Source organism: Dipodomys merriami, unplaced genomic scaffold, assembly GCF_024711535.1.
Source record: "Dipodomys merriami isolate MVZ:Mamm:240054 unplaced genomic scaffold, mDipMer1.0.p SCAF_56, whole genome shotgun sequence".
NCBI classification, from domain to species: domain Eukaryota; kingdom Metazoa; phylum Chordata; class Mammalia; order Rodentia; family Heteromyidae; genus Dipodomys; species Dipodomys merriami.
Window position 1 is genome coordinate 2473851 of NW_027206135.1, and position 19213 is coordinate 2493063.

The following is a 19213-nucleotide window of genomic DNA, read 5'->3' on the forward strand; positions in this document are numbered from 1 at the left end:
CTCCTTTATTCTATTCAAAATGATGAAAACACAGAAATGAAACATCATCCAAGGACTAAATGCAAACAAGAATCGATGGAAATTCAACATTTTTCTCTCTCCAAAATGGAAATAGATATTACATCTCTTAACATAAACAAAATGGACTGAGGGTGTAGCTCAGGGGTAGAACATTTGTCTGGTATGCATAAAGCTCTGGGTTTGAGTCCCAGTGCCAAACAAACAATGTAAAATGTAGAAAGTAGGCAGGAAAGGCTGGCATAATAATTCACCCAGGCCTAAGGAGGAAAACTTGGTGAATATAGTTTTTGTGGAAGAGTGTCTTTTGTGAGTGGATTGCATCAAGATACCAAGAAAGCAAAGCCTTACTACTTTTTTTTCTTTTTCTTTTTTGTCAGTTATAGAGCTTGAACTCAAGGTCTGGGGGCTGTCCCTGAGCATTTTGCTCAAAGCTAGTGCTCTACCACTTTGAGCCACAGCTCCACTTCTAGTTTTCTGGTGGTTAACTGAAGCCAAGAGACTCATGAACTTTCCTGCCAGGGCTGGCTTTGACCCAAGATCCCCAGATCTCAGCCTCCTGAGTAACAAGGATTACAGTACCCGGTGCCTTACTGCTTCTTATTCAACCTCTAGACTGCATTGTAGCCATTGACCTCAGTGGGCCTCAGGAATGACCAGCTGGGGGCTGATCCAGGTCTCAGGAATGTCAGGCAAGGACAGATACCATCAAGCTTTGGTGTGCTACAGATTCTGTCCTCAGTGCTGTGCCTCCAGTCCTGGAGTTGACTTTGAAAGCAATTGCCGTCACTTTCTATTTCCACTAATGGGAAACCAGGCATTAGGGTGGTTGAGCTGGCTCTCTTGGAGACAGCTGATGCACTCAAACCCTCTCAGTTCTGGCCCCAGAGTCTGCCATCCATTGTGCTTGCTGTGGAGAAAGTCTTCTCCCCACAAAGGTGAATCTGTGCTTGGCTTAGGTGAGGATTGTCTTCATGCGCTTTGTCTCCAACACCACCAGATGTCTCTCTGACCAAACCAACATCCCAGTCTGCAGCAGGAGCCGAGTCTCCATATCATTTCTTTGTAAGCATTTGGAAATGGAAGTAAATGTCATCATAATGAGAACATGGGGGGGGGGGTTGAAGGAGCAAGAGGCTTGCATTCAGCTCTGGTACCTGGGTGCTTCTGACCTGTAATATATTCACTATCTGTTCTTGCAGCCAAGATTCAGAGTATAAGATGACTCCATAGTCACTGTCCTTATCTATTCTTATGTGAATCTGAGCTTCCTAGTTCCTTGCAAATTTGGATAATAGTAACATTTCAATATTTTGGATGGTTCTAACATTCTCATGTTTACATTGAATTGGAGGACTGTACCCCAATGCCAGACATAAACAATATCATTTCCAGAGCTGGTTCCCTGGTGGCCTGAAGATTGATTCTTCCCAAGGCCACTTGTCCCCAAGGAGGGCTTCTCTGAACCTGTCTTTGCTCATATGTTTGATGAGAACTGCTCTCTTCACTGTCCTGACCTACAAGGAGGAAATGCTTAAGAAACCATCACCACATACCAAGTGGGGCTGATGGTCTCAGGTAATTTCAACAAGCCACAGTATGTGGTCCTGTCTCTTTCAGATCACCTTACTTTGTGGCATTTGAAAAAAATAGCCAAGTGTGATTGAGCACTTCTGTGTCTCATCTCTAGAAATGGGGATAATAATAGTTCTTTCTCAGCCTCGCTGTGAGTATTTGATAAGATCATCTGGATAAAGTCATGCAATAGTGCCTGCCACATCCTGCGTGCTCAGCGGGAGTTAGCTGCTGGTGTTATGAACCGTGTATTCTAGGAAGACAAAACAACCCAGCCCTTTCTATTCCCCCTAAGGAGGTAAAAGCTGTCTTTGTGTGTTCCCTGGCTGAGCTGGAGAAGGAGGTGTTGCTATTTAAAGGTCTGCTTTTCACCCCATCTGCTGTAGATTGAACCTGGGGCTAATGCATGCTGAGCAGGGGCTGTACCACTGAGCTCTCCCATCCCCCCAAATGGGCTTCTGAGATGGTATGGACTCTTGGTAGAAATTCACCTAAGAAGAATGACCTTGGTCCATTTGCTGTTATACCTCAGGCTGGACCCCTGGTTCTCTTGTTTTCCCGAGGTCCTGTTATGTGACCGATAGCATGGCATACCCTGCTTTCAGAGAAGGACATTCTAATGAGAGTCCACGAAATACATAGAACATTAAAATCACTGTTCCTGGAGTTGGATAGATCTGAGTTCAAACCCTAGTAAATCCCTCCTCCTTACACACAAAACCTATAATTTAGGGCTGGGGTCATGATTCAAATGGTAAAGTATCTTCCTAGCAAGCTTGAGGCCCTGAGTTCAAAACCACAGTATGGGACTGGGAAGGTGGTTCAGTAGTATAGTGCTTGCTTGCATGAGGCCCTCGGTTCGATCCTCAGCACCACATAAGCAAAAAAAAGCAGAAGTGGTGTTGTAGTTCAGGTAGTAGAGTGCTAGCCTTGAACTGAAGAGCTGAGGGACAGCGCACAGGCCCAGAGTTCAGGCCCCACGACCAACAAAAACAAAAACAAACCACAGTATGACAGAACAAAAGAGTGAAAAACCTTGGTTCTTCCCATTGAGGAAGTCACTGCCATGCTAAGATTTCAAATCAGTATAAAAATGACTGCAGCTGCTTCATTGACTTGTGAAGGTTAATTGGAATTATGTGTATAAAGTGCCTAGCACAACTTGTGGCATCTAGTTGACACTTTCACACTTGTGAAAGGCAGTCTTTTCTAGAATGAGGCTGCTGTGATGTCCCAAGGAAGGACCTGAAGGAAGATCTGGAATGTCCTGAAATAGGATGTCAGCTTTTGGAAAATATTTATTGTCTGAATGGTGGGAATTGAGAAGATGAGAGCAAAGGGTGCCAGTTGACATGAAATGGTGTATACATGCATGGTCGTGTGTGTGTGTGTGTGTGTGTGTGTGTGTGTGTGTGTGTGTGTGTGTGTGAGGGGGGGGTGGGAGGGCGCACATGTGTACATATTCTGGTATTGGGGCTTGAACTCCGAACCTGGTACTCTTGCTTGACATTTTCCACACAAGTTGGAAGCTTTACTACTTAAGCCATATCTCCACTTCTGGCTTTTTACTAGTTAACTGGAGGTAAGACTCTCATGAACTTTTCTGCCTGGCTGGCTTTGAACTATGATCCTCAGAACTTGGCCCCTTGAGTAGATAGGATTACGGGTGTGAGCAACTGACACCTGGCAAAAGTGACTTCTTTTAATGTTCCAGTCTATGTTTTGAAGGAAGGACCTTGTTTCATCCAGCTCACCTTGCATTATAGTTGGAAACTTGATCATTGCCACAAACTTTTATGATGCCATTCCCTTACTCCCTTGAAGATTTATATCTTCAAGAATGGTTTCTCTGTTTGTTTGTTTGTTTGTTTTGTTAAGATAGAAGAATCTTTCTATGCTATTGCTGATGACCCAGCTTTAGGGTCTAAATATAATTCCAACACATGCCATGATATTTCTGTCACAGGAGTGAGTTGGCCATGACATCATGTGAATTTAAGTCACAGAATAACCTGCCTATAATAGTTCATTAGGGAATCTATGAGGGAATATCTTTTGGAGGGATATAAGTGAAAAGCCTTTCACGATTATCAGAACTAAGGCTAAAAGCCACATGAGCTTAAAATCTAACTAAATGTTAATATTTCTTATTCTGGGAATATAAAAGTCACTTCTACTGCAGCCTCTATCTTGGGACATACTGACTTGAGGTCTTGTAGAGATTTCCTGGAAAATGCAAAACATACTAGACACTTGAAGCTCCACCAGCTCTAGGTGATTTGTGGGGAAGGCGGTTAAGATGGAGGTCTCACTATGGCCTCGTACTCTTGATCCTCCTGCCTCAGCCTCCTGGGTGCTCTAATCACCTCCAGTTTCAATTTCTAGATGAGGTTTTAATACTACCTGCACATATGCTGTCACTTGCTCTAGCTCTCCTGTCCCTTCTTAGGTCCTCCCTTTGCTCCCTAACCTACACACACAGTTAATGATAGAGGCTCCTATTTTAGTTTGGTTTCATCCGCCATGATTTCCTCCTGCCCCAGTACCTATGGGAAGAGTGATTTCACCTGTAAAGTATCTGCTTTCTCCCATTAGGCCCTATCACGACAGGTTAGAAGAATCAGTGAATCATGTCCATTATCCCACAAAACAGATCCCTTGGTGACTGGGAAGTGAGCAGAGCAGGGCTTTGGGAGTGCTAGGTTTTGCCCTGGCTGAGTGAGGGTGGCAGCTTCCTTAATTGCAGTCAGTGATACAGAGCAAAGCCAGCACCAGGAAGTTGCTACCCAGTAAATCTTCCCAGAAAAGGCAAGGCCTGGGCTCCCAGCTCTGAAGCTCTTTTCTCAAGTGATAGCTCTTGCAGTTAGCTAATCTAAGGGATCAGCGGTATGCTACCCACCCTGCCTAGCTGGCTGGCCATCCTGCGGAGACAGCATTCTCCGACAGAGGAACCGGAGAATAAAGACACACATCACATTCTCCTAACACAGCCCAGAGGTAGGAATGAAAGAGTGAAAAGAATGCAGGATTAGGCAGGAACATTGCTGCTTATAACACACACACACAGACACACACACACACACACTGAGGAGGGATTTTGGTGAGGAAGAGTGAATGAGAAAGCACATGTTGGGTTGATTCTAGAAACAAATGCTTTGGGTCCCGCACCACCCCAAGCTTAGTAGGTGAATGAGAAGAAAAGAGACTATATTGATTGAAGAAAATGCTTGAATCCTTAAATTCTGATGAGTTGGAAGTAGAAGAGACTGTTGTCTTCCATGCTACATTGTCCCGGGAAAGTAAGCTTCCCAGAGCCTCATTCCTGGCCTGGTATGCAGAGAGCAGGTGCTGGCTGATGGGTGCTTGGGTGGATGTGCAAGGGCAAAGCAAAGCACACAGGTGGAGCCAGGCAGTGTGCTTCAGAGATGCCCAGCCTGGGGGCTAGGACACTCAACCTACTGATTCCTTGCTCATTCCCAGGAATCACTCAGAACCTAAACACTGAAGTGTCTGAGGCACAAACTTTCCGGGCTGGGGACATGAGGATCTCTCTTGTTCTTGCATTGTTTAGGGCTCCTTGATTCCTAGAAGATCTCAGGTGCCTCCTAGAACCCAGTAATTGTCAGAATATAATTTCCAGCCCAGAGGACTCAGGGGCTGGAGTATCAGTTCACTAAAGGTCCAAGTTGATGGATCAAGAGGCAAACATTCTGGGTGCTGGCGGCTCATGTCAGCAATCCTAGTTACAGGAGACTGAGATCTGAGATTCATACTTCAAGGCCTGAGCAGGAAAGTCTGTGAGACTCTTACCACCAGTGAGCCAGCAAAAAAGAAGTGGAGGTATGGCTCAAGTGGTAGAGGAAAAATGTTAAGGGGCAGTGCCTAGACCCTGACTTCAAGCTCCAGAGCCAGCACAAGCAAGAGAGAGAGAGAGAGAGAGAGAGAAAGAGAGAGAGAGAGAGAGAGAGAGAGAGAGAGAGAGAGAGAGAGAAGAAAGGAAGAAAGAAAGAAAGAAAGGAAGGAAGGAAGGAAGGAAGGAAGGAAGGAAGGAAGGATGGAAAGAAAGGAAGGATGGAAAGAAAGAAAGAAAGGAGCCAAACTTGCCTGGATATCCATTCCAATGTTTCTTCTGCGGTGAACATCAAAGGAGTAACCAAGGCTCATCTCCCAGCCTTTTGAGGCTTTACTTGACACAGTTGACAGCCTTCAACCTCTGCCTCCTTCCTAAAGGATCAGATTTCTAAACCACTCCTTCCTGTCCAATCCTTACCACCATCACAGATCTCTGCTCATCTTTCTCTACATACTGGCATGGAAGAATGGTGGCTTGCCAAGTATCTGAAGTTAAATCAGCCAAAGGTTACCAAGCCCAACAACCTGGAGCCAAGGGGGAATGAAAGTCTTGTCTTTTATCTGTGTAGTATCAGCTGACGAAAGACAAGTCATTTCCCTTCATCTGTAAAAGTATACTAATGTGCCTGACTAGCTTTTGCCAGGCATATGCTTCAGCCCTAATGCAAAATACCAGCAGCAGGTAAAAAGGACCCTGGGAGTCATTCTTTGGTTTCAGGCATATACGTCACTATTAAAATGCCTCTTGTATTCCTCAGTACAAACTTAATAATACCCAGATTTCCACAAAACAAACCCACTTGCTGCTTGGTCTTTTGATCCTGACTCTGGTGACGAAAGCTTTTCCTTCTTCCTTCCTTCCTATTCATCCATTAGAGGTGAGCACAGTGTGGAAATAGCGTAGAGGAAAGGAATGCTGTCTGCATGGAACCAAGTGGAAGGACCAGAAAAGCAAAAATGTCCAGGAACCATTGGGAGGAGCTATGTGGAGGAGAGTGACATGCTTGTGCTGGTGGTGCACAGGAGACCCTGTAAGAATGGCCGTCAAAGCACTGTTTGTCTAGGAAGCAATCAAGAGGCCTGTCGTTAGGAAAGTGGATAGCTAATTGTGGTGCATCACATGAGAAAATACATTAAAAAAAGAAAAGAAGAAGGAAGATGGTACTTGCATGTGGATGAGGTCATTATTTTTAGGATGCAAAGACAGCCATATTTGGAGGCCCGGTTGCCACATCTGAGGAGGGAAGTACAGCTGATAGGGTAAGTCATCACAAAGGGCAGAATGAACGAGGGGAGAAGTGCAGTGGAGCTACTGTTCCATAAACAAAACACGAAGTCATCAAACACCTAGAATGTGGCAGGAAAGGGATGGAATTCTTGGGATGTACTGAGTCGGAAGGAGAACTTAAGTCTCCTTGTGGACAAAGAGGCCAGGGCCCTGCCCAAGAGTGTGATGGATACTGTGATTTACTCAATGCCTGGTACAGGTCAGGTACTTTCTTCATCTCCATGAAGCCTCATGCTTGACAGCTCAGGCAAGTGGAAATGTTAGGTAACTCACCTGACACATGCTTCGCAAATAGAATAGCTCTTACGACAGAACTTTTCCTCATAGTCCTGAGGACCTGAGATCCTGATTCTGCTGGGTTCTCTGGAGGAGCCAGTCCTCAGGACACTGGAGGATCCTCCGGCATCTCTCAGGAAATGGCTGCCTGGTTTGGCTTAGGTGTGTCAGGTACCTGGGCAAAGCAGCAGAGGTGGAAAGAGGATTAGGACGCACAACGTTTGGTCTCTGAAGATCCTCACCTTGTAACACATTTTCCCTCTCCTTTCTTCTCTGAGTATCCTCTCGGGAAAATTTGTCTCCAGCTGATCCCAACCCAGTATCAGAGATCCATGAACTTTGCCTTCTTCCTGACAGCACCCTGTCCCCACCAACTTACTGCTATTGGTTTAGAAAGAAGAGGCTCACAGATGTTAAGGACTCACAAAACACAGAAGGGGAAAGAATGGTTGCCCCACTGAGTTCCATGGTGACAGCCCTTTGAGGAGAATGTTACAAAACATGGAAGATGCATTAGGGGACCAGGAGGGGGGTGTGCTGGGACCCACAAGTCACTGTCATGTTCCATCTTCCCCCTCAAATCTCAGCTTCCTGAGTAGCTAGGATTACAGGTATGAGCCACTGGTACCTGCACATTCACATTCTTTTAAGATATGTCTTCAAAAGGGGGGGGGGGGAAAATGCAGCAGTAGTACTCATTAGACGCTATGTTGAAAATGAGCTATACAACTTGTGGGTGGGGATGGGAGAGAAAAACTGGGAGAGAGAAAACAACCATTGTAATAGCAATAAAAAGAAATATCTTCACATAGCCAGTATGTGGGCAATATAGGCTTAAAGCCTGTAAATGTTAAGTGGTGCATACTTGTCCTGCCCAGCGTGATGGAGTGAATGAAAGCTGGATTTTGAGTGAGATAGACAGACTTGGGTCTGAATCACCTGGGTGAGTCATTTCATTGCCCAGAACGTGGGGATAAAATAGAAATGGTGCAACCGGAAGCTGGTGGTTCACCCCTATAATCCTAGCTACTCAGATGGCTAAGAACTGAGGACCAAGGTTCAGTGCTAGCTTGGGCAGTATATTATTTCCAGTTAGCCAGCAAAAAGCTGGAAGCGAAGCTCAAGTGGAAGGGTGCTAGCCTTGAGTGAGAAAAGCTATGGGACAGTGCCCAGGCCTGAATTCAAACCCTAGTATACTCTCTCTCTCTCCTTCTCTCTCTCTCCTCTCCTCCTCTCTCTCTCTCTCTCTCTCTCTCTCTCTCACACACACACACACACACACACACACACACACTTTGGGGTACCTAACCAAAGGGTTCCCCTAGAGACTGGTGGTCATCAGTACCCCAAGGATCTAGCCCAGCCTGGGATTCACTTCTAGGGATGAGTATCTGAGCTTGTTCCTTGTGGAGCCAGAAGTGCTTTGTCCAAGTCAAGGCCTGGCTCCACATAACCTCTTCCTCTAAATGTGTTCAACAAGGGATAATAATTATCTGGAGGCATGGCTCAGTGATAGAGTACCTGCCTAGTAAGCACAAGGTCCTGAGTTCAAACCTAGTTCTACCATTAATTAAACTAAGTATATACTAGGTGCTATCTTATATCTCTATAGGTCCTTTTGGGTGCCGATAGCACAATAGAATGCTATTCTTGCAGCTCCTTCATGGAGAAGGAACTGAGCCAAGTTTATAGGCAGTTCACTGCAAAGCTAAAGAAGCTTTGCCCTCCAGGCCCTCTGCTTCATGAGCCCTCATCGGGCCCTGGAATTACCTGCAGTGTGTTCTCATGGGCACAGGCTTCAGACGTTTTACATTGTTATTGTCTTCGCAATTGGCTAGGATGACTTCCCTTACCTCTTTGTTGTCCCTAGCAGCATGTACCATGTTCCTTTGTATCAGGTTACATCAGATAACCATAGTGATTTGGGGATTGGAGATGTTGAGTTAGGGATATAATTGTTTCTATCAAATGCAATGGTTATGTTCTTTTTCTTGTTTTGTTTTTTTTGTTTTTGTCGGTCATGGGGCCTGAACTCTGGTCCTGGGCGCTGTCCCTCAGCTCTTCAGTCAAAGGTAGCGCTCTACCACTTGAGCCACAGCTCCACTCTTATGTGGTGCTGAGGAATCAAACCCAGGGCCTCATGCATGCTAGGCAAGCACTCTACCACTGAGCCACCTTCCCAGCCCCGGTTATGTGATTTTTCATCACATATGTTGGGTTCCAGTCAACTCTGTCAGGACTCCCAGAATGATGCACACTGGTGCCTTTCCAACTCATCTCCTGTCACAGCTCCAGCTTCATTGGACATATGGACAGTGAAGACCAGTTTGAAAGCACAGGGAGCTTGAAGCTAATGGGGAGGAATTCCCCCCATTAGCAGACACGTAACATTGTTAACACAGTTGAGAGTCTCTCCTATCAGGATCATACTTAATAATGCAACTTAAATAATTATAAGCATGCCACACACTGTTTTCTTTGTTAATGGCAATTGCAGGAAACACACTTTAATGGCAGATAATCTACTACTTGTAGGACACAAATCAATAGCAGTACTAAATATAGCCAGTATGTCTACACAAGAACTAGCTGTCATTAATGAAAACATTTCCATTTCCACAACTGTGCTGTAGGAAATACTGAATTGTCTTGTACACTGATCTAGGAAGGGACAATCAGTGCTTCAAAATAGAAAGTAAAAGTATAACAGAAATGTATTAGCCAATTAAAAAACCATGGATTTATTTTTTTCTGGATTATTCGTTGTTTGTGGGGGTTGTTACAATTTATTTGAATGCTTTTGCATTCTAAACCACCTCCTTTGTGTCAAATTTTGCATGTGTTGTTTCATATTCATTTTTTTCCTTTAAGAGAAAACTCCACATTGTATGAACTTAAAGTCCTATCAGCTCTCCTTTCAGCCTAGATAAGCATTCATACAGAGAGACCAAAGGAGGTTATTCATAGGAGAGGATCACAAAGGCTCAAAAGCTATGTGCATATGATCATATAAAATGATGTTCATTGAAATGTACTCCAAGAAATAGAAACGAGATTTTTTAATTTTATTTTTCTCCTTTGTTGCTGTTTTTTTTTAATTTCTGTACCTTTTGTCTTGTATGTAAATCTGTCTGTTCGAGGGAGTGTAAGGGGGAACACAGAAATAATGGGACAAAGGGTGAACAAATGCAGCCAGTGTTACTCACTAGACACTATGTTGAAAATGAACTGTACAACTTGGCCAGGGGGAAAGGGGTAAATTTTGAATTGGGCTAAATAAGTTGAGTGGTATTGGTCCATTTCCTGGAAAATGTGAAACCAAAAAATGTCTGAATATATCCTGCAGAGAGGTATAAAATTGGAAACCGTTGACTATACATAATAAATGATTTGTCAGCAATGCAAAAAAAAATAATCAGTTCTGGATCTTTTCCTAAGAAAATAGTCAGGAAACAAAAGAAACAATGACCAAGTGGCCTAATGAGGATTCAAAGCCAGAACCCAAAAGCTGGCCTTATAGGGGTCCCCAACTCTAACATACATTTTTACTGTGGAGCTTGGAGTGGTGTAGGCTTATTTGGCAGATATGGTTAGCTGGACAGGTGAAGTGTATCAGTTCTAGGTACACCAACCCCAGAGGACCAGGGTGTCTAAGCCAATGTACTGTGTTCTAGAATAATAAAGTTGGGTTGTTGTAATTGCTTCCTGATGAATGACCTTTAACTCACTAACAATCCTGATATCCTCCACTTCAGCCCTGGAGATCTGTGCTTTGAGATTTTTGAAGACCTTTTTTCCTACCCAATTTTCTCTCATACACTTTTATTTTTAATATTGTTTTGTTGCCAGTCCTGGGGCTTAAACTCAGGTCTTAGGTACTGTCCTTGAGTTTTTTTCTCAACACTAGCACTCTACCACTTGAGCCACAGTTCCACTTCTGGATTTTTGATGGTTACTTATAGATAAAAATCTCACAGACTTTCCTGCCCAGTCTGGCTTGGAATACATTGACCTTCAGATCTCAGCCTCCTGAGTAGCTAGGATTAGAAGCATGGGCCACTAATGCGTGGCTACTTACTCTATTTTTTTATGGGGCTCTTCCTACCAATGAGGAATTTCTATAGACCATTCCTAAGTCCTCATCCACCACAAGTGGGCATGCTTCCATTTTATAGACAGAACATTGTCATTCAGGTAGGTCATGTGACAGAGTCAGTCAGTAAACTCATGGCCCTCCCCTTATCCAGTGACAGGTGGGCTCACTGGGGAATCACAGGGGCCGCCCTGAATTCCCAAGAGGAACGTCCATTCCAGGCAGGCCCTGCACGTCTGGTGACAGTGTCTGTACATCCTTTCCTGGTGGCCCCATCCTACCCTGGGATTGGCCTGGAATAGCATAGCATCCTCACTGACCTCAGCTTGCCTGGCTTTCTCCATCTTGCCTAGAGCCTCTTAGTGTTACTGAACATCAGTTTGTGTATGCAATAAATGGGCTTAGCATTCATCACCTCTTAGGATAAATGTGTTATAAAACAAGTTACATCAGGTACCTGGTTGCTTATATGTGTAATCCTAGTTACTCAGGAGGCTGAGGCCAGCTTGAGCAGTCATGTTCTTGAGACTCCATCTCTAAAATAATCAGAAAAATAATCAGCTGATGGCATGACTTAAGTGGTAAAGCACCAACTGAGCAAGAGAATGGCTCTAAGTTTAAACTCCATTTCCCCCACCCTTGTGGTTGTTCTTGGTCCACAAGCCCTAAGGGAATGGTCATTGTTGCAAGGCTAAGCTGACCACGAGACTTAAGCAACTGCTTCTTTTGTCCTGTCTTCCTGCTTCCATTCCACCATGTGTATGTGGAAGACACTGCATTAGAATTCAGGGACTGGGAACGACTCAAACCTACAGAGAGTTAAGCAGAGGCTCAGGGTTGATGGTAGCTAATTGTTCCCTGACATATGTCAGCTTTGCCTGTCTGTCTCTCAGTGTGTTTGCAGCTGTGCATCAGGCTGACAGCCAGCTTCTGGCCTTCTCTTCCTATTCCATTCCTCCCAAATCTACCCCAAATCCTAGCTATACTGCCTGATTGTCACAGTCCAGCCCATGATAACATGCTGCAGTGATTTTGTTATGTTTAAAGCACATATGGCAGTGTGTTTTTGGAGTGCCTTAAGGTATTTATCCGGCAGACCAAGGGCAGGTCATGTTTCCTAGTCCTCTGGAGGCTTCCTGGTCATTAGCATCTGTGAAAGACATGCATCCTAATGTATGCAGACTTTCCAGGTCCTGCAGCCAGCTCCATAGGGTCCCATGTCTTGGTCTGGGTTATATTTAAGATGCAAAGCAGTTGCAAATCCAGGAAGAAAAAAAAAGGACTATGGGACCTGTTCCCCAGGAAAGAGCTCACCGAGCACATGCTGTCACTGGCTTAGACAGCAGGAGACAATATAATTACAGTCATTCCAAGAGGTTCATTGTACTGAATTGCCCCCTTTAGGAGCACCCTTCCCATTTCTTTGATGCCAATGCTTTTTTATAAGCCTACTGGTAAATTTCAAAATGCCACACGTAAAAGTAAACTGCTTCCTTGGTTCCTTGGTAATGTGTTTAGGATTTAGTGTATCTCATTAGATATTTTTTGCAATGGATTGAAGCTCCAGACCACTCCCTTTGAGAGGAAGTAGGAATCCAAGAACAGAGGGAGGAGCTAGCGTATGCGCGCTACTATGGTGTGAACTCAGGGTCTGGGCACTGTCCCAGAGTTTTGTCACTCAAGGCTGGCTTTCTACCACGTGAGCCACAGCTCCACTTCTGGCTTAATTGGAGATAAAAGTCTCATAGACTTTCCTGTCAGGGCTGGCTTCAAACTGTGATCATCAGATCTCAACCTCCTGAGTAGCTAGGATTTCAGGCATGAGCCACTGGTGCCAGGGAGAAGCTTTATCCTAAACCCTGTGACTGCAGCTATATTCTGTGTGCAACGTGAGTTCCACACAGGAAGAGCACACACACCTCTTGGAATACAAAGACCCATTTAATTTGGTGTCTGAGTCAACAGACTTTGTATACAGAAGAGGAGGAGAGGAAATTGGAATCCGTTTCCTTGGATTCCTTTTGTTTAATGGATACCAAATGTCCATACATCCTGGCTCACAAGAGTGAATTGGTGTCTCAGTGGTAGAGCGCTTGCCTTGCATGCCTGAGGCCCTGGGTTCAATTCCTCAGCACCACATAAGCAAAAAAAAAAAAAAAAAAAAAAAAAACCGGAAGTGGCACTGTGGCTCAAGTGGTAGAGCGCTAGCCTTGAGCTGAAGAGCTGAGGGACAGCGCCCAGGCCCAGGGTTCAGGCCCCACAACCGGACCCCCCCCCAAAAAAAGAGTGAATTTTTTAGTTCTAAGAGGCCTTCTAAATGTTATATCCATCAGTCTAACATTAGGCATTCCCAAATTTTTCTCATCTTCATTTGTTCCAATACTCATTGGTCTATATCAAGGAGCATGGAGTAAGTATGAGCTATATTGAAGTAAGGAGGTCAGGTCTGGCTGGCACCACATTGGCCACGTGGTAGATTGTAGGGTCTGGCATCTTGTCTTCATGCTGGGGGAAGAAAACTCCCCTGCCCTTCACCTGCCCCCCAGGAAATGGGCGTGCCCGGATCCCTAGAGTCAGGGGCAGGCACTTGGCTGATAGGTTACTGAATCTGTCAGTCCAGTGCCTGGGACTAGGAATTTCCTGTGGATCTGCCCCCTGTGCCCACCTATTTAGTCCCAGACCAGCCTAGCAGCGTTATGCCATGCCATGTGTGTCTCCGTGATGGTGTCCTGTGTCCTGCCTCCTGGCTCCTCTCCAGTCATCATGGCATCCCAGTTCAGCTTTCCATTGAAGCTGAATTGGTTTGTTGGTATTGTTTGTGTTATTTCTTTACTCTTTAGCATGTTTCCTAACTGTGTTATGTGTATTTGCATGCTGCAGACCTTTGTAACAACTGGCGGCCTGCAGCCTGTTAAGTGTATACTAAAGACTCCAATATTCTATATTTTAAAATGTGGCTTCTGGGATGGTTCACCTTGCAACAATATGACACTGCAGATAACTGTCCTTGTCCTTCCATTGCTTCTGCACCAGTGTGAGGGAGGGGAAGCAGACTTCTCCAGGGGAAACCCACAGTCAAGGACACACAGATCCAGGTGCCAGTGGTCTATAATCCTAACTACTCAGTGTAAGGTCTGCACAGGGACACCTCCCTACCTCTTGGCTAAGTTTCTGCCCAGTATCTGTTACCTAGGTAACTGGCAGATCTGGAAGCAGTCACCTTCCCCTTCTGCTAGGTCACATCCTGGGCCACCTCTGGTCACATGCCTCCCATCTGACCTTAGAAGGGTCCCAGACCCTGAGGTCACATGCAGACCCAGTGTGGCCACACCTTTTCCCCACCTGTCCACACCTCTTCCTGTCCCTGGCCTAGATAAGTCCTGGCCCAGAGGTGGGTCGCCCCCACTTTTTGCTTTTCAGCCATGCCTCTCCATCATGCACGGCGGGAGCAGCAGTTCAGTAAATAAACTTCTTTTCCTGCCTGAATAGAGCATGGTGTCTCTTCATCGGCTACCTAATGAAACCTACCTATTTAATATACCTTACAATCAGGAGACTGATACCTGGCTTGAAGCTAAGCCAGGCAGACTCATCTCCAATTAACCAGCAAAATGCTAGAAGTGGAGGTATGGTTTAAGTGGTAGAGTACCAATCTTGAGCAAAAAAGCTAACGGAGAATGCTCAGGCTCTGAGTTCAAGCCCCAGGACAGAAAGACAGACATACTCACACGTGGCACAGAGAAGGATAAACCGGCTTCTTGGAAAGGTCTTGGAGAAGTAAGTAGGAGCTACTGACAGGATACATTTGGAGACAGAAATGATGTTTAAAGCACAGTTTGTTGCTGTTGTCTTTAAAGCACACAGACTTGGAGTATGTAAACCCTCTTTACTATCTCCCCACAGCTTTTACTCAAAGATTTTCCCCCCAGAAATGCATCTGTCTGCAGGCAGCTCTGTGGGAGGTGCACGGGATGCATGGACTCCGGCCCAGGCACTCGAGGTACCTGTGGAAGGCCATGCTCCGCATGCTACAGAGTGCTCTGTGCTCAGTAGCCACAGATAGTGGTACAAAGAGCAAGCATGAGATGAGTATAGTGGCACATGCCTATACTCCAAGAACTAAGTAAGCAAAAGGAGGACCACAAGTTGCAGGCCAGCCTAGGCTGTATAGTAAGCCTCTGTTTTAATATATAAATAAGCCCCCCACTTCTCTCTCGCGTATTCATTCACTTACCAGTGGTAATGGCTTGAGGGCCTCTGCACCCTGTGGTAGGGGCTGGAAATGCTGACAGCATAAGCAGACTTCTGCCTTTGCAGACCTGCATGTAATGACATTGGAGGCAGACAATCCACCAATGAGAAAATCTATGGAAAATTGGCTGGGAGCAGAGAAAGTCAAGGGAAGGATGGCAGACGTGGGGATGGTGATGAGGAGTTCCCTCCACTGGTGACATTAGAACAAACACTTGAGGGAGTGTCAGACGTCAGTACGTTTCAGGAGGAAAGGTAAGTACAAAAGTCTGATGCTGCAAGGTGCTTTGTTTGGGGAACGGCAGGGGGTCTGGATTTGGGAGCAGAGCGGTACATGGAGTTCAGGGAGAGAAGGAGAGAGTTGTGGCCGAAGTGCAGAGGGCTGGGCATCTCAGAATTGGCACAGCTGAGTAGCAGAGAGGCAGTGGCAGGGAATGCTGCAATGTAGTCTGTCAAGATTGTATGTCTAGACTTCATTGTGGTAAACTGATGCCTAGAGAAGAAAAACCAGGGGCTGGACATTGAAAGAACAGCTGTGACGTATGTGGAAGCTTTTTGTTTTGTAGGTGATTCTGATATGTCTAGGGCGTCTTTGGGTTTCTTATCTCGATCTAACAAAGAATTGAAGGAAAGAACCTGCTGTGGGTAATCCTAGCTACTCAGGAGGCTGAGATCTGAGGATGGCAGTTCAAAGCTATCCCAGGCATGGATGTGAGACTTTTATCTCCAGTTAACCACCAAAAATCCAGAAGTTGAGCTGTGGCTCAAGTGGCAGAGTATTAGCTTTGGCCAAAAGAAACTCAGGAACAGTATCTAGGCCCTGAGTTGGTCCCAGGATCAACACACACACAAACACACACACAGAATTGAAGGAAAAGAAAGAAGAAGAGTAAGAAGTTAGGAGCATTATTACAGGAGCCAAACTAGTTGAAAGCAAAAGTTAGAAGGAGTTCCTTCCACCAGAAAGAGAATTATGAGCCAGAAACGTAGGAGTAGGGGCATCATTTCTTTGAAAGTAAACGTAAGACACTATGGCTGGGAATGTGGCTTAGTGGTAGCGTACTTGCCTAGCATGCATGAAGCCCTGGGTTCGATTCCTCAGTACCACATAAAGAGAAAAAGCCAGAAGTGGTGCTGTGGCTCATGTGGTAGAGTGCTTGTCTTGAGCACAGAGAGTCTCAAGGACAGTGCCCTGGCCCTGAGTTCAAGGCCCAGGACCTGGAAAAAAAAAAAAGGAGTAAGGAAAGGCCTCTTAGCTATTGATTGGTTGGTATAAGCCCCAACCAGCCTCCTGATTGGAGGACCACCTTATGCCATATGAGGTCTTAGCTACCTGCTTCCCAGGTGAGGAAGAGGAAGAAGAGGAGGAGAGGAGAAGGAGGAGGAGGAGGAAGAGAAAAGTATGGACTTCTCAGTGTAATAGAAGAAGTATGGCCTGAAACCATAGTCACCCGGTAGGCTCATGGGCTCTCTCTTTTATAGTCCTTTTGATGAGTCTTGGCTGTGTTGGAGTCATGGTGTCTCTGAAAGGGATCAAGGGGTGGCAGGAGTGGCTGGATAGGCAGGGGAACTCTTGCTGGGGGCTTCTAAATGCCTTGGGTCTTCTGGGAAGGAGGCCAGCTTGTTCTGGTTGGACATGGGATGAATGAGTCCTCCTAGGTGGAGATGGGGAGCCTCTCTGGAGACATTTATCCGGAAGGCAGCACCAACCTCAGTTGAGAGAAGTCCATGCCATAAGTATCTCTAAAAACTAAAAAATAAAAAAGGCCCCTAAGAAAATCTGCATTTTATCTATTAAGCTACCACTCTGGGGAGTGACAAACATGGGAACAGGGAAGTGATAAGGTGGGAAGTGCTCTTCCGTTTACTTCTCTGCAAAAACATCTCCAAATGGATGACTTGCTATACCTCCTGTCCGCTGGGAGGGACCCCTGGAGGGAGTCCCAAAGCCAATCAGGAGGCAGAGGGAGGGAGGGCAGTGGGAGGGACCACTGGAGGGAGTCCCAAAGCCAATCAGGAGGCAGAGGGAGGGAGGGCAGTGGGAGGGACCACTGGAGGGAGTCCCAAAGCCAATCAGGAGGCAGAGGGAGGGAGGGCGGAGATCTTTCAGGTGGTTTCCATGGGAAGGAAGGGAACTGGATTAGGATGGAGCCATTTTCACAGGCCTAGCGAGGTGGGGTTGGCCCTTGCTGTCTGTTTCCTGGCCCTGGAGATAATCTGGACAGGTAGAAAACAGCTTAGGGGAAGGCTGATAAATGAGGTGGTTGGGTTGAGGGTGTAGTTCAGTGGTAATGAGGCAAGGAAAGTAATGTGATGATAGAGGGGGAGAGAGACCTACTTCATGATGCCAAACCTCCCATCTACCATAGGAGGGTGATTTTATTATCCCAACATCTTTTTCCCCCATTTTTGTGCATTTTTATTGTTATTACAAAGGTGATATACAGAGGGGTTACAGTTACATAAGTCAGGTAACGAGTACATTTCACTTGGAACAATGTCACCCCTTCCCTCACTCCCTGTTTCTCTCCCATCCTCACCCACAAGTTGCATAGTTCATTCCCCACAGTGTCTAGTGAATACCACTGCCGCATTCTTTCACTCTTTGTCCCACCATTTCTGTGCTCCTCCTTACCCTCCCAAAGACAGATAAACGAACAAACAAAACTAAAGGAAAAGAAAATTAAAAAAAAAAAAAACAGCAGCAAAGAAAAGAAGAACCTCTTGTTTCCATTTCCTGGAGTTCATTTTGAAAATACTATTTTATCTGGTCAGATGCACATAGGTATTGTGCCTTTGTGTTCCTCTTCTAAGAATGCCCTCCTTGGGTCTCACCGTATGTGAATGCCTAGAAACCTTATAATTTATCTTGCCCCAGTGTATTTATTTATTTTTTTAGCACCCAGTGTGTTTACTTGTAGATTTATAGACACACTTGATAAAGGAGATCCCAGGAAAGGAAACCCTTTTAACGTGGCACATTCACTGCATTACCCTTGCATGTCTTTAAGAATCTTTTTGAGGAAAAATCCTATTTAAAACTTCATGTTTATGCACTGTATATCATCATCATTAGAACAGAATGCATCACGGGAATGAGCATGCGCAGTTGAAAAACTAGTACGTAACCACAGCCTGCCCCTGTCTTATCATGCCGCACCCCTTCTGTGGGAAGGAACTTCCAACCTCCCTACAAATCATACCAGCCTTAAATTGTCACAGACACCATTCCTTGAGTCTTGGTTAGGCCCACTCCCACAGTGGCTTTAACAAATCTGTACTTCTCTTGTTACTCCTCTGCCTGTCACTCAACCTTTGTTCAAAATGCCAAAAATGTGGACAGATCTAGAATCAGCACCAGCATCTGATAGCAGCCATGTGCTTGCCTAGCATGTAAGCATGGGAGATGCCAGGGGTTTGACCCCCCCCCCAGCACTGCAAAGAAAAAACAAACAACACACACACACACACACACACACACACACACACACACACACACACACACACACACAAAACAAGGTGAGGAGTTGGTAGTTGAGTGTGGATTGGTTATGTTGCATTAGGAAAGATAGGTCAAAGGGCAAGAGATTCACTATTTTTAGGCGAGACACAGGCTGACCCTGTGAGGGTCAGTCTCCAACTCCAGGGCTCAAATGGTTCTGCCCCTAGGACTGTGGGTGCTCAGCTCCAATTCCACACTCTCACCAAAAGGGGAGGAACGCTGAACTACAAAGGGTGGGAGGGTTATGACCTCTCTCAAATGACCTACCACAGAAAATATGGTTTGAAATACTGTCAAAGCCTCTCTGAATGGATCTCATGATCAAGAAGAGCAGGGGGGAAAAAAAGCTGAGTCTAAG

General features: G+C 45.5%; 1 long non-coding RNA gene across 2 annotated transcripts in view; it reads right to left on the bottom strand.

The window, feature by feature from the left end:
* LOC138812169 (uncharacterized) overlaps nucleotides 1-6704 on the bottom strand; it is a 28421-nt gene extending 21717 nt beyond the window's left edge. Inside the window, exon 1 of one of the 2 annotated variants that reach the window (XR_011367560.1) lies at nucleotides 6615-6704. This is a non-coding gene — a long non-coding RNA (uncharacterized lncRNA). Of the gene's footprint in view, nucleotides 1-6610 lie in introns of both variants that reach the window. The other variant, XR_011367561.1, reaches the window with a different exon arrangement.
* Between the last annotated feature and the right edge of the window lie 12509 nt (nucleotides 6705-19213).